The sequence below is a fragment of the Musa acuminata genome, chromosome BXJ3-4 (assembly GCF_036884655.1).
Source record: "Musa acuminata AAA Group cultivar baxijiao chromosome BXJ3-4, Cavendish_Baxijiao_AAA, whole genome shotgun sequence".
NCBI lineage: Eukaryota > Viridiplantae > Streptophyta > Magnoliopsida > Zingiberales > Musaceae > Musa > Musa acuminata.
Genome location: NC_088352.1, coordinates 16,754,727 through 16,770,260, shown reverse-complemented (window position 1 = coordinate 16,770,260; position 15,534 = coordinate 16,754,727). Strand labels below are relative to the sequence as shown.

Below are 15,534 nucleotides of genomic sequence, written 5' to 3'. Positions count from 1 at the left end.
AACATAAGCTCAAGTGATGGTGAACTTTAACTACAAATGAAACAAAAATTAAAAAGCAAAAAGAACGGAACTACTTGCTTTGAATGTAAGAAGAACAAAAATTGGGATGAATTGAGCTCCTCTGAAGATGAGGAGAAAATCAAGAAAGACAAGGTGGCAAACTTTGCCTTAACGGCTTTCAATAATGAGATAATCGAAACCCCCTTAATTCATTTTTAAATTACTTGATATTTTTCGTGATGCATTTTTTTTTTTTTGAATAATTATTTTTCTTGAAAATTGCATGTTTTATGTTTATAGAATAAAACGTTAGATTTAAATCTAATGATCATATGTATGTTTTTCTTAAGAAGAAAAAATATGTATCTTGATGATTTTCGATTTTGATTGAAACCATGCTTGATATCTTAATAAAAATATTAAGAAATTTAACATCATGCTTAATGATGATGCATGGCTTTTGTATTGAAAACTAAGCATAAAAAGATAGATTAATCTAAAAAGAAAAATGCATGACTATAACAAATAACAAAATTATTTTGGTTAAAAATACCTTATGCTCAATGAAACAATGATTGATGAATATACTTTATGTTTAATGATTTCTTTGGCTTGTATGTCCTATCATGATAAATATTTTAAAAATAAATGAAATCATGTTTGATTTGAAGTAATGCAGAATGATCATGCTTAATGAGTTTTCTTTTGAAATAATGCATAATGATTTTTATGATTTATGGATTATCAATTTTCATGATATTAAAAGTGACTTTTTCGATTTAAAAAAAAAATTGATGCATGTTTTGATTTGACATAAATGAAATACGCATGCTTATATGAAATAGTATAAGTGTCATGCATGACGATTGTATACTTAATAGTGTTTGATGTTGTAATAAAAATATTGAAGTTTTAATACCATGATTGATAACTTTATGCATGAGATTTTAAAGTAATACATAATGATTTTTATAATTAATTGGTCTTGATGGTTTTATGATGAAATTTATTTTTTTGATCCTAAACGTTGATGCATATTTGAAAAGCATGTTAACATGAAATCAATCACTTAAACACTCTTAAAAAAAAAAAGGAAAAATCTATTATCAATGAAATCATGAATCTACTTATATTATGAATTTTGTGAATCATAAAAATGATTTTGATAATTTGAATTCGAAATGAGTTTTATCGAAATCATGATCTTGATTTTTTGGAATAATATGAGATTTTCGATCATTTTGATTATTTAAAAGGAGATTTGTCGAAATGATTCATAGAATTTTGGATTCATGACTTGATCCTTTTTGTTTATGAGATGATTGAAATCTTTGTACCTTTGAATTCTTTCCTTCTCCTTTCAATTTTTGAATTCATGCATGTTATATGTTGAAGATTTGAAATCATGCTTTGATATCATGCATACCAAGAAATGTTGATTTGACAAATTGAATGATTTGAAAATGAATGATGATTTTTTTCTTGAATGTAACGTGTGATATTCAATTTTCTTGATTTCTCGATACATAAAACTTTTTCATGAATCAAAATTCTTTCATGATGTGATTCTTCTTGGTATTCACTAAAAATGATTTATTCAAATTAACCTATGCTACTCGACATCTTGATAATTTATGACTTGAATTTTATTATGTAAAATTTCTTATATTCATGAAATGTATATTTCATCACCAAAATTCTCTTGATAATTTGAATAATATATGAAATATAAATGAGAAGTTAATGATCATTCATGATAGGATATAATGAACTTTGACATTTAGATATCATCATTTGAAAACTATGATCATGTTGCCAAAATGATTTATCATGAATGCTTGAATATCGTATATAATATGCTCATAATGATTGAGTTATTTGTATCATGCATGAAAAATGAAAGATATAGTTTTGAAATTGTGCATGTTCGAATTTCAAAATATGATAATGCATAATGATGAAATTGTATAATGAAAATAGTAAACATTTTGAAACCATGTTTTAGTGTCATGCATAATGATCATGCTTAATAAAATTTGAAATTATGCATGATGAATCTTGCGATTTACGGATTATTGATTTTTACCATAATAAAAGTGCCTTATTGATCTTTGTTATAATAAATTTTACACTTTCGGTTTTAAACATGATACATGTTTTTATTTGACATAAATGAAATAAAATCATATGTTTTGAAACAACCAAAAAGAGGAAAACATTCTTCTTGAAAATTATTTTGCTCTATCTTATTGATTTTGATGAATCCATTTGTATCATCTTTGTGAATATCTTGGATTTTGATAATGATTTTGATGATTTAAATTTGAATAAATTTTTATCGAAATTATGATCCTGATCTCTTAAAATTTATAACATGAAATCCTTTATGAATCAAGATTTCTTACTTTTTATTCTCTTACATTTTGAGAAAATTTTCAGTATGAATCATAAGAGTTCTTATGTATGAATTGAAATCTTTTTCTCCTACGTTTCCTTTTGTGATTTACTAAAGAGAATATCTTTTTCTAAAATTCTTGACTTAAAATTTTATTTGAAAGTATCTTATTATTTGATCTCCTAAGATCTCTCTTTGAATATTTAAAGAGGAGCATTTTCTAGATGAATCATGATTTTGATGATTGAATATTTTATATGCATGAATTGAGATCTTGCTCTCATACTAATTTTTCTATTCACAAAAAAAAAAGACTAGTTCTAATAAACCACGATATGCAATATGAATTTTATTGCATTCATGAAGTAATGTCTCATCACCAATCTTTGTTTATATTCCTTCATGTGATGATATGAATGTATGAAACATTTATGATATGATTTTTTATACAATTCCATGTATTCATGAAATATTTATCTCATCACCCAATTAATTCCTCTTGATACTCCTAATGTGATGAAATGATTAATACCATCATGATTTGAAACATTTATGATTTGAAATTATGCATGCAATTGCTTTTTATTGTGATGATATATGCATATAATGTATATCATGAATGCTCTAAATGATGAATGCTTGGTATCATGATCAAAATATTGATAAATGCTATGATTTATTATCAAAATGATGTATCATGTATGATATGCCCATAGTGATTAATTTATTTATATAATGCATGAAGTAAGGATACAAATGTAAAGTTTTGAAGTTGTGCATATTTTAATTTGAAAACATAATGATGCACAAATAAGATTGATACTTACCTTTGTCATGATTTAGAAATTGATGTAAAGGGTCTTCCCTTCTTTTTGACAATGACAAAGGGGAGATAGCTAGCTTGCACAAGATAAGAGAAGCAAAAATTGTAAATGTACATATCGCAAAAAGGGGCAAAACTTATTAGTTTGCTCAACTCAAAAGCAAGAAATACTATCTTGTAATCTCAAGCAAAAGTGCTATCTTACAAATCTTAAAGAAGCAATATGTGCCAAGTTACATATTTTGAAAAGAGGCAAAATAGTCCATCTTGCACATCTTTTTGTTAACTTTTTATATGTAAAAGTTGATAACTTGCATACTATAAATTTGCATACCAAATATGCAATCTTGCCTATCTCAAGAAGCAAAACATGCTAACTTGCACATCTAGCAAACTTGTGTATTTCAAGAAGCAAGGGATGCTTTCTTGAACATCTCAAAACTGCTAGCTTGCATGTTCTAAAAGTGTTGTAAAATTTGCTAGCTTATATGTTGTAGTAATTACTATCATACTACCTTGCATATCGATGATAATAGCAAAATTGTATGATGATAAAACTAGGAGATTATATTAATTATGCAATGTGTTGAACTTGGACATTTTAAAAACTTGCAACTTGCATATTGCAATAGGAAGCAAGAATCATGATATACAAGAAAGCTATCTTGCATTTGCTTTCGAAATTTTTTGCTAGCTTGCATGTAGCAAAACTTGCATATCATAAAAATTGCTAACTTCTAGTCTAAAGAGAAGCAAACAGTTGCTATCTCAAGAAAAGCAAACATGCTAAACTTTCACATATTTAATTGCTCGATTGCATGATGATAAAATTTAACACTATATTTTTTCATGTAATGTATTGAACTTTCTATCTTCTCCTTTTTGTTGATGACAAAGGGGGAGAAGTATGATCATGTTATGCATGATGACGTATTGCAAATATTCATAATAAATATTTGCAATGACTTGAATTTGGCTTGAATTTAAGGTTCTATCAATATGGCATATTGATAGGGGGAGTTTATTTAAACTCCGGGAGTTAAGGTTAATTCCATCATCAAGTGGTTGTCATCATAAAAAAGGGAGAGATTGTTGAATCTCGTATTTTGATGATGAAACTACTTGATATGTGTTTATGATTTAATCTATGTTTTGAGTGACGCAGGGTGCTTCGTTCAGGATGAGACAATTAAAGCAAGAAAATCATGTTGTGCCGGAGGAATTGTTAGGATCAAGAGCACTAAGAGGGGGGGGGTGAATTAGTGCAGCGGAAATCTTATAATAATTTAAAAACAAAAAGCTGCGTTCGTTCAAAAACGATTATGATGCAAAAGCAAATTCTCAGTTTGTATCTAAGTGCAGTTTGCGTCTAAGCGCAGATTGCATCTAAGCGCAGTTTTGCGTCTAAGCGCAGATTGCGTCTAAGCGCAGTTTTGCGTCTAAGCGCAGTTTTGCGTCTAAATGCAGATTTACGTCTAAACGCAGATTTACGTCTAAACGCAGTTTTACGTCTAAACGTAGTTTTACGTCTAAACGCAGATTTACGTTTAAACGCAGTTTTACGTCTAAACGCAGTTTTACGTCTAAACGCAGATTTACGTTTAAACGCAGTTTTACGTCTAAACGCAGTTTTACGTCTAGACGCAGATTTACGTCTAAACTTTGAAACTCGTTTGTATATTCGCAGAAGGCAGTATGCAGTTGAAATCAAGACGTAAACGTAAACTGAAATCTGATGATTGAGCGAAGAAAGCCGATTTACGTCCGAATGCAGTTTTACGTCTAAATGTTGAAACTCGTTCGTAAAATCGTAGAGGACAGATTGCAGTTATTAATAGGATTAAAATGTAAGCGTAAACTGCAAGGAAGCTCGTTCGTAAAAGCGCGGAAAACAGTTCTGCAGAATCAAACGTAAACGTAAACTGTAATGTACGAAAATACAAGTTTACGTCTGAATGCAGATTTGGAAGAACAGCACTTAGAACTTGTTCGTGAAAGCGCAGAGAGCAGTAGTGATGAGGGAGGTTTGCAGTAATGATAAAGTGCTCGAAAATAAACGCAAACCAGAGATTTAGAGTGGTTCGGTCAGCCTTGACCTACTCCACTTTTGGCTTCCTCCACCGATGAGGTTGCCGACGTCAACTAGCTGCCTTCCTTCAATGGGCGAAGGCCAAACTTCCCTCTTACAGTTTCTCTCCTTTTGACAGGCTTAGGAGACAACCTTTACAGACCTTTCTCTCCTCACTTTACAGTTGAAAACTTGAAGAACAGAAGGAGGAGACTCAAGGCTTTACAACACTTTTGAGCTCTTTAGAATCACAGAAAAGATCACAATTTCGGTATAGGTCTGTGTCTTTTCAGTGCTGAATGGGTGGGGTATTTATAGGCCCCAACCCAATTCAAAATTCGAGCTCAAAACGATCAAATCGATCTAATCCCAGAATTTCTGGGATCAGGCGGTTGCACCTCTCAACTGGAGAGGTGGCACCGCCTGGCAGAGCTCGAAGACTGAGCTCTGCCGATTGCTTCTTCTCTGCCAGAGCTCGAAGACTGAGCTCGATGGTTGCATCACCTGGCAGAGCTCGAAGACTGAGCTTGGTGGTTGCATCACCTGGCAGAGCTCGAAATCTGAGCTTGGTGGTTGCATCACTTGGCAGAGCTCCAAACTGAGCTCAAGCTGATGCACCATTCTGCCATAGCTCGAAGACTGAGCTTGGTGAATTCATCACCTGGCAAAGCTCGAGACTGAGCTCAGGCTGATGCACCACACTGCCAAAGCTCGAAGACTGAGCTTGGTGGTTGCATCGCCTGGCAGAGCTCGGAACTTGAGCTTTGGCGGTGCAACCTCTTGGCTGGAGCGGTTGCACCTCCCAGCCTTGCAACCCTGGCGGTTGCACCTCCTGGCTGGGGCGGTTGCACCTCCCAGCCCCTCAGCCCAGGCGGTTGCACCTCCTGGCTGGGGCGGTTGCACCTCTCAACCCCTCAGCCCAGGCGGTTGCACCTCCTGGCTGGGGCGGTTGCACCTCTCAACCCCTCAGCCCAGGCGGTTGCACCTCCTGGCTGGGGCGGTTGCACCTCCTGGTGCAATCAGGGTCTGAATGGTTCACTCCATTCGACCCACTTTGAATCTTTTCAGGGGCCCAATTGCCCCAAGATTAAGCTAATGGGATTACCTCCCATTTTCATGCTTAATCATCGTGCTAACTACGATTATCTCTAAGACAACTTCTGCAGCTTGCTCCGATGCGTCAATCGCTTCTTCCGGCGAGTTTCCGGCCAACTTCCGTCGATCAACCGATGACCCTCGGTGATCCTTCTGCGGACATCCGGCATACTCCTGGACTTTGCGACGATCCACTTGGCGAGTTCCGACGAGCTTCGCTTGGCAAGCTTCTGGACTTCTCGGATCTGTTCTCTCTGAACCTCCGACGACCGTCCGAACTTCCGTCGAACTCTCGAACTCCCAATGTGATCATGATCTTGACTCCGGGGCAACTCCTGCTGCTTGTCTTAATCTCATCGTAGTTAATCCTGCACACTTATCTCAACACATAGATTAGATAACAAATGACAATTGACTTCATCATCAAAATCCGAGATTCAACAATCTCCCCCTTTTTGATGATGACAATCAATTGATAAAGGAGTTATCCTTAACTCCCCCTATCTATATGCCATAGTTGAGATAAGTCAACCTTGAATTCAAGATCTAAGAATTCAAGTGACGCATTGATAAGTTAGATCAGTTAAACTTATCAATGCTCCCATCATGATGCCTATCATGATGTATCTCTTCAAGAATTATGTCAAGGCATGACATACATCAACAAGTTTGTATGATAGTGTTTGTAACCATTCATCATGTAATCATATAAAGCAACGAAGGACTTCTTACATGATGCTTACATTTGAGATTTGCTAGTAAGTTTGCATTTTCTTCACAATATCAAATCAAGATATGATGCAAACTATAGTACATGTTCACATATCTCTTGGTGATGCAAGGATGGCATAACATTGTTTATGGCATCACACATGTATTTGCAACTATGACATAGATATGATTATGGCAGTTCAGCTATGACATAGTGTTTATCAATTCATATTTTTCTGGCATCACCAAGTATTTGTAACTATGACATAGATATGATTATGGCAGTTCAGCTATGACATAGTGTTTATCAATTCATATTTTTCTCCCCCTTTGTCATCAACAAAAAGCATGATAGCATGATCAAGCATATAAAGAAAGTCATGACACATATATCACTTTATTGTTTTTGCTTGACGGAGGAAAAGTCATTTTCCAAGGAGTTTTCATAAGAGTGTACGGGAACATCCCATTTTTAGCATACAACCCGAAAAATGAACTTCTTACATGCATTTGGTTAAAAATATTTGTCACATAATTTGCAACATGTTATTTGATCAAACGTTGTCAAGGCATGTAATAGCATCCGAAAAATAATTTTGATGTAGTAACACAATTATTTCAAGTGCAGCATTATATCATATTGCATAGCAGGATTTTTATTTCAGCAAGTGTAGCATTGCATCACATGGTAAGATATCAGCTCGTATGATGCAAATTTTTGTTTGATACATGGCATGATAGCAATCATATTAGCAATAGCAACCATATCAATGTCATACTGCTGATTTATCAACTTACATTGGTATGTTGCTTCATATTTTCAAGGCATAGGCTTTTAAACCTTTTTTAGTTTTAGTGCAAAAACGAGATAAACAACGAGAGATGTTTGCAAATATGCTTACACAGAAAAAGATAACCATATCAGGGTAGCATATCAGGTAACCATAAAGACAAAGTCCTTCATGAATAACATAAGGAGTTTACAACATGTCATATCAAAAACATCAGATGTTTATACAAGCTTATTCATGAGGTGGAAGATTAAAGTGCTTAAATAAAGAGTCAAATTGTCGATGGATTTGTTGTAGCTCGGTTAGGATTTGATCTTGTCGAAGTTCAAGCCGTTCTTGTCGTTGCTCAAATCGGTCCATCCGAATCCCGATATCTTCGATGGATGATGTGTGAGTTTGCTCAACCGGATGTGTTTCCTCAAAGGGACAGATTGGAGGAGAGTGGGTACTCATAAAGACTGGGGTTTCCGGCTCTGGTTCAGGTTCAGGTTCAGGGGGATTAGTTCTTCTAGGCATTCTTACCCAGTTACCGTTTCTATAGTGACATCTCAGTCGGTGAAGTAGATTTTTGTTTATTATGCTGTATCTATCTGATTTCATTACTTCTTCTTCTAGTGGTATTTGAATGTCGTAAGCTTTCATTATTCTAGTAATAATTCCACCATATGGGAGCATCATATCTTTTGTAGATAATTCCAACATGTTTTGTTGGATCAGATAGCCAAGACAAATGTCACGTTCTTTCATAATTAGGTACATAATTCCTAATTCCAATTGACTCACTTCATCATGATGATATTTCTTAGGAAGAATTATACTAGTCATGATATGATGAAGTATCTTAGTGTTAAAAGGCATTAGATGTTCACAACTTTTAGAAATAGATTCTATGTTAGGATTGGCAAGGATTGTTCCTAAGGCGTCAACGTAAGATGTTCCAATAGTATTTTCATCCCATGATCCTTTGAAGTAAAGTCCTATGCTTTTCATGGGGATACCTATTATATCACAAATGAATCTATCAGTGATTGAAATGTGTTGTCCTAAGAGATAGGTTGATATCCTTTCTTCATCATCTTTTTGCATGTTGTTGTAAAACAATCGAACTAGTCTAGGATAAATGGGTTCGTTGATCTGCAAAATGGGAAGTAGATTTAGGTTTGCAAACCAATGGATAGTCTCTACATCTCTTAGTTCATTCAGATCTACATATTTTCCCTTATTGATGCTTCTTAGTTCGAAGGAGAGAAATTTTTCAGCATGGTTTTTGGAATCAAAAAGAGTGAGATCAAACTCTTCTACTACTCTCCTCTTTCCCTTGTCCCTTGAGGATCTTCTAGATCCCATTACTACTGCTGTTTTAAAGGGATGATGATGAGCTAAAGAAAATGAAGAACAAAACAGAATTTAAGAGCTTCTTAGAGAATACCTTTGTGAAATCTTCAAGAGAAGGAAGGATTCTTGATGTTTTGCTCCGAAATGGGAGGTATTTGGAAGGCTTAGAGGAGTGAAGTGGGAATGGAGGAGTCTTGGAAGAGTAGAGGAGGGAATGGGGGTGAGTTGGGGTCGGTTCCTTAGCCGACCCTAGCGTGATTTTAAGGGGGCAGAGCTGCTGGCGGTTGCACCTCTGGCTGGAGCGGTGCAACCTCTGGCAACCCGTGAAGGCTGGAGGTGCAACCGCCAGCTGGAGAGGTGCCACCGCCTGCAGCAGGTGAGCATTTTAGGATGTTTTGATTTAGGGAGCCTTTGCCTTGAGGAGAGTTTCAGAGCAATTGATGTTTGTTACATGATTTCGTATGAATTTTCATTTAAGGAAGAAGCTCTTTGTAAGATAGATCTTTTAAGGTGTATACGAATGTTTGTTTGGTGTCCCTTTTATGACATGTTTAGTTTCTACAAGAATTGATTCGTAGATGAACAGGTTTTGAAGATCAGGGGTATGTGAATTTGGATATCATATGTTTCTAATTGTATCGTATTTGTGATTTCATAGCTTCCGCTTGTTACTTAAGCGTTGCGAGTTCCTTTTTGATTTTATGACCATTGAGAGTCAAGGAGCAGAATATTATTTCTTGCTCCGGCCTAGACTTTTAATGTTTTTATAGGAACGGATGATCTTTAGGAACCCATTTGCTTTTGGGTGTCTCATAAACAGATCTATATTTTCTATCATGTTGCATAGAGTTTATCATGGTTCCTTTAGGAACCCAAATTAATTTGTTTGGACTTATTTTCTTGAATGGACAACAATGTGTCTTGTGTCCAGATTTGCAACAAAAGTTGCACTTGGTTTGGTGTTGAACGTGTAAGATGGGGCCTTTTACAAAGGTAGTTGGATTTCGGTGAGGACTCCTCACAAATCCAATCCCACTTCTTTTGGGAGCATGACCCTTGTTTGTAAGGATCATGTTTAATGACTTGCTACCAACCTCGAATTTCTTCAAGGTGTCCTTAAGCAGCAAGTTTTCTTTTTGTATAGTTTCTAAATCATGACATTTGATACATGAGTTTAAACTATCATGATGTTCGACTTTTAACTTATCAAACTCACAAGTAAGATTATCATGTACCCTTTTTAGCAACTTATATTTTCTATTTATAACTTTGCATTCATCAAATAAATCATGGAAGGCATTTAATAATTCATCGAAAGATAAATCAGCATCTAATAAATCCGTTACCTCCCCTTCGATGGCCATAAAGGCGTAATGAGCAACTTGCTCGGTGTTGGATTCTTCTTCCTCGGATGCGCTCGAATCATCCCATGTTGCTTGGAGCGCCTTCTTCTTTGTTGTTATTTTCTTGACTTGGGGACAATCACTTTTGTAGTGTCCCGGCTTTTTACATTCATAGCAGATCACTTGGTCCTTCTTAGGTTCAAGTTTATTTTTCACATCGTTTTTAAACTTGTTTCTTTTGAAGAATTTTTTAAACTTTCTTGTCAACAGTGCCAAGTCATCGTCACAATCCTCATCACTTGAGTTTTCTCTCAAGTGGCATTCAGAAGTTTTAAGTGCCATATCCTTCCTGTTCTTTGGAAGGATGTCTTCTTGCTCTTCATGAGCTTTGCAGGTCATTTCGTAGGTCATTAATGACCCGATTAGTTCTTCAAGAGGGAAATTTTGCAGATCTTTTGCCTCTTGAATGGCGGTGACTTTAGGATCCCAACTCTTAGGAAGGGATCTTAGTATCTTATTAACAAGCTCAAAATCCGAAAAGCTCTTTCCGAGACCTTTTAAACCGTTGACGACATCCGTGAAACGGGTAAACATGTCGCCAATGGTTTCACTCGGTTTCATTCGAAAAAGTTCAAAAGAATGCAGCAACAGATTGATTTTTGACTCTTTCACTCTACTTGTGCCCTCGTGGGTCACTTCAAGTGTGTGCCAAATATCAAAAGCAGTTTCGCAAGTTGAAACACGATTAAATTCGTTTTTATCTAGTGCGCAAAATAAGGCATTCATAGCCTTTGCATTAAGAGCGAAAGCCTTCTTTTCCAAATCGTTCCAATCGATCATTGGAAGAGAAGATTTTGAAAATCCATTTTCAACAAGGTTCCATAGTTCAAAATCCATAGAAATAAGAAAGATCCTCATTCGGGTCTTCCAGTAAGTGTAGTCCGTTCCACTGAACATGGGTGGACGTGTAATCGAATGCCCCTCTTGGTTTCCGGCGTATGCCATCTCTCTTGGGTTTTAATCCTTTAGAGAGTTAACCGGGCTCTGATACCAATTGTTAGGATCAAGAGCACTAAGAGGGGGGGGGTGAATTAGTGCAGCGGAAATCTTATAATAATTTAAAAACAAAAAGCTGCGTTCGTTCAAAAACGATTATGATGCAAAAGCAAATTCTCAGTTTGTATCTAAGTGCAGTTTGCGTCTAAGCGCAGATTGCGTCTAAGCGCAGTTTTGCGTCTAAGCGCAGATTGCGTCTAAGCGCAGTTTTGCGTCTAAGCGCAGTTTTGCGTCTAAATGCAGATTTACGTCTAAACGCAGATTTACGTCTAAACGCAGTTTTACGTCTAAACGTAGTTTTACGTCTAAACGCAGATTTACGTTTAAACGCAGTTTTACGTCTAAACGCAGTTTTACGTCTAAACGCAGATTTACGTCTAAACGCAGTTTTACGTCTAAACGCAGTTTTACGTCTAGACGCAGATTTACGTCTAAACTTTGAAACTCGTTTGTATATTCGCAGAAGGCAGTATGCAGTTGAAATCAAGACGTAAACGTAAACTGAAATCTGATGATTGAGCGAAGAAAGCCGATTTACGTCCGAATGCAGTTTTACGTCTAAATGTTGAAACTCGTTCGTAAAATCGTAGAGGACAGATTGCAGTTATTAATAGGATTAAAATGTAAGCGTAAACTGCAAGGAAGCTCGTTCGTAAAAGCGCGGAAAACAGTTCTGCAGAATCAAACGTAAACGTAAACTGTAATGTACGAAAATACAAGTTTACGTCTGAATGCAGATTTGGAAGAACAGCACTTAGAACTTGTTCGTGAAAGCGCAGAGAGCAGTAGTGATGAGGGAGGTTTGCAGTAATGATAAAGTGCTCGAAAATAAACGCAAACCAGAGATTTAGAGTGGTTCGGTCAGCCTTGACCTACTCCACTTTTGGCTTCCTCCACCGATGAGGTTGCCGACGTCAACTAGCTGCCTTCCTTCAATGGGCGAAGGCCAAACTTCCCTCTTACAGTTTCTCTCCTTTTGACAGGCTTAGGAGACAACCTTTACAGACCTTTCTCTCCTCACTTTACAGTTGAAAACTTGAAGAACAGAAGGAGGAGACTCAAGGCTTTACAACACTTTTGAGCTCTTTAGAATCACAGAAAAGATCACAATTTCGGTATAGGTCTGTGTCTTTTCAGTGCTGAATGGGTGGGGTATTTATAGGCCCCAACCCAATTCAAAATTCGAGCTCAAAACGATCAAATCGATCTAATCCCAGAATTTCTGGGATCAGGCGGTTGCACCTCTCAACTGGAGAGGTGGCACCGCCTAGCAGAGCTCGAAGACTGAGCTCTGCCGATTGCTTCTTCTCTGCCAGAGCTCGAAGACTGAGCTCGATGGTTGCATCACCTGGCAGAGCTCGAAGACTGAGCTTGGTGGTTGCATCACCTGGCAGAGCTCGAAATCTGAGCTTGGTGGTTGCATCACTTGGCAGAGCTCCAAACTGAGCTCAAGCTGATGCACCATTCTGCCATAGCTCGAAGACTGAGCTTGGTGAATTCATCACCTGGCAAAGCTCGAGACTGAGCTCAGGCTGATGCACCACACTGCCAAAGCTCGAAGACTGAGCTTGGTGGTTGCATCGCCTGGCAGAGCTCGGAACTTGAGCTTTGGCGGTGCAACCTCTTGGCTGGAGCGGTTGCACCTCCCAGCCTTGCAACCCTGGCGGTTGCACCTCCTGGCTGGGGCGGTTGCACCTCCCAGCCCCTCAGCCCAGGCGGTTGCACCTCCTGGCTGGGGCGGTTGCACCTCTCAACCCCTCAGCCCAGGCGGTTGCACCTCCTGGCTGGGGCGGTTGCACCTCTCAACCCCTCAGCCCAGGCGGTTGCACCTCCTGGCTGGGGCGGTTGCACCTCCTGGTGCAATCAGGGTCCGAATGGTTCACTCCATTCGACCCACTTTGAATCTTTTCAGGGGCCCAATTGCCCCAAGATTAAGCTAATGGGATTACCTCCCATTTTCATGCTTAATCATCGTGCTAACTACGATTATCTCTAAGACAACTTCTGCAGCTTGCTCCGATGCGTCAATCGCTTCTTCCGGCGAGTTTCCGGCCAACTTCCGTCGATCAACCGATGACCCTCGGTGATCCTTCTGCGGACATCCGGCATACTCCTGGACTTTGCGACGATCCACTTGGCGAGTTCCGACGAGCTTCGCTTGGCAAGCTTCTGGACTTCTCGGATCTGTTCTCTCTGAACCTCCGACGACCGTCCGAACTTCCGTCGAACTCTCGAACTCCCAATGTGATCATGATCTTGACTCCGGGGCAACTCCTGCTGCTTGTCTTAATCTCATCGTAGTTAATCCTGCACACTTATCTCAACACATAGATTAGATAACAAATGACAATTGACTTCATCATCAAAATCCGAGATTCAACAGGAATATGTCAGAAGATTGGACGTCGGGCCATTAGATCATTCAACGTATTGACAGAAGGCTTCGGGCCATGGATTCGGGCATCGGGCCAAGAAGAGTGGGTATTGCGTCAAGGATGTCGGAATTGCAGAGTTAACTGGCCGATTGGGCAATAGGCCGCAAGAGAGGACAATGCGCCGAAGAATCGGATGAAGCATCGAGGGACCAATGACATGCCGGACAACTTGATTAACTGCATAGGAGTAATTGTCTAGATCGAACTTTTATTTTACATGTGCAGGATTAAATACGGTAGCTTGAAGACATAAAGCAAGTCTACCGAGTCAAGTTCGATGGGTGTTCGAGAGTCCGAAGATTTGTCGGAGATGCTACTGGAACCAACCGAGAAGAAATCAGAGACTTGTTGGAGTTTTCGGAAGTCCGCCGAAGAGATCATCAGAGGTTCGTGGAGATCACCGAGAAGGCTCGGCTACTCGTTGAACTCACCACAAGATCGGGAGCCTACTAGGAGTCCGCTGAAAGAAATCTGAGGGTGTAATATCCCTCACTTTTGAAAATTTATTAATAAAGATTTATATGTAAATTAGAGGACCTATATGTAAATATAGAAATTTCAAGGACTAAACTGTTAAGTTGAAAAAAGAAAAAGATAAAGAAAATCGAATATTTCGGTTTTATCCCACTGCCTCCCACGTTCTCTGTTCCCGAAACAGAGAGAGGAGTTGTGGGGCGTGGGGAGAAGAAGAAGAGAAGTAGAGGGAGAAGAAAAGAAGAAGAAGAGGGAAAAGAAGAGAGGAAGAAGAGAATAAGAATAAGAAGAAGAAGAAGAAGAAGAAGAAGAAGAAGAAGAAGAAAAGAGGAGGTGGCTGCGGCAAGGGCTGCAGCGAGGAGCTGTGGGGCGTTGGGGAGGAGAAAGGAAGAAGAGGAGAAGAAGAAAAGAAGAAGAAGAGGGAAAAGAAGAGAGGAGGAAGAAGAGGGAAAAGAGAAGAATAGAAGAAGAAGAAAAAGAGAGGGAAGTGGGAGAGGAGCGAGAGGTGGCAGCAGCTAGGGCTGCAGCATCTCTGTTTCCTGTAGGTGGAAACAGAGGAGAGGTGTGGGGCGTTCGAAGAGGAGAAGAAGAAGAAGAGGTTGTGATACCTCTGTTTCCTGTAGAGGAAACAGAGGAGAGGGTGTGTGTGACGCCGGGGAGGAGGAGGGAAGAAGAAGAGGAGAAGAAGAGAAGGGAAAGGAGGAGCTGCGGTTGCGGCGGTGGCAGCTGCGGCTAGAAGAGAAGGAGAGGAAGAGAAGGTGAGGAAGAAGAGAAGAAGAAGAAAGGTAGGAGAAGGAAGAAGGAGAAGAAGAGGGAAAAGAGAGGGAAGAGGGAGAGGAGCGAGAGGTGGCAGCAACTAGGGCTACAGCACCTCTATTTCCTGCAGGTGGAAACAGAGGAGAGGTGTGGGGCGTTCGAAGAGGAGAAGAAGAAGAAGAGGAAGAGAAGAAGAAGAGGTTGTGATACCTCTGTTTCCTGCAGAGGAAACAGAGGAGAGGGTGTGTGTGA

The 15,534-nt window shown here is 38.5% G+C and overlaps 1 protein-coding gene across 1 annotated transcript in view; it reads left to right on the top strand.

The window, feature by feature from the left end:
- Window positions 1–15,534, top strand: part of LOC103973012 (7-hydroxymethyl chlorophyll a reductase, chloroplastic) — a 35,089-nt gene that overhangs the window by 16,461 nt on the left and 3,094 nt on the right. The gene's annotated exons all lie outside the window — the stretch shown is intronic.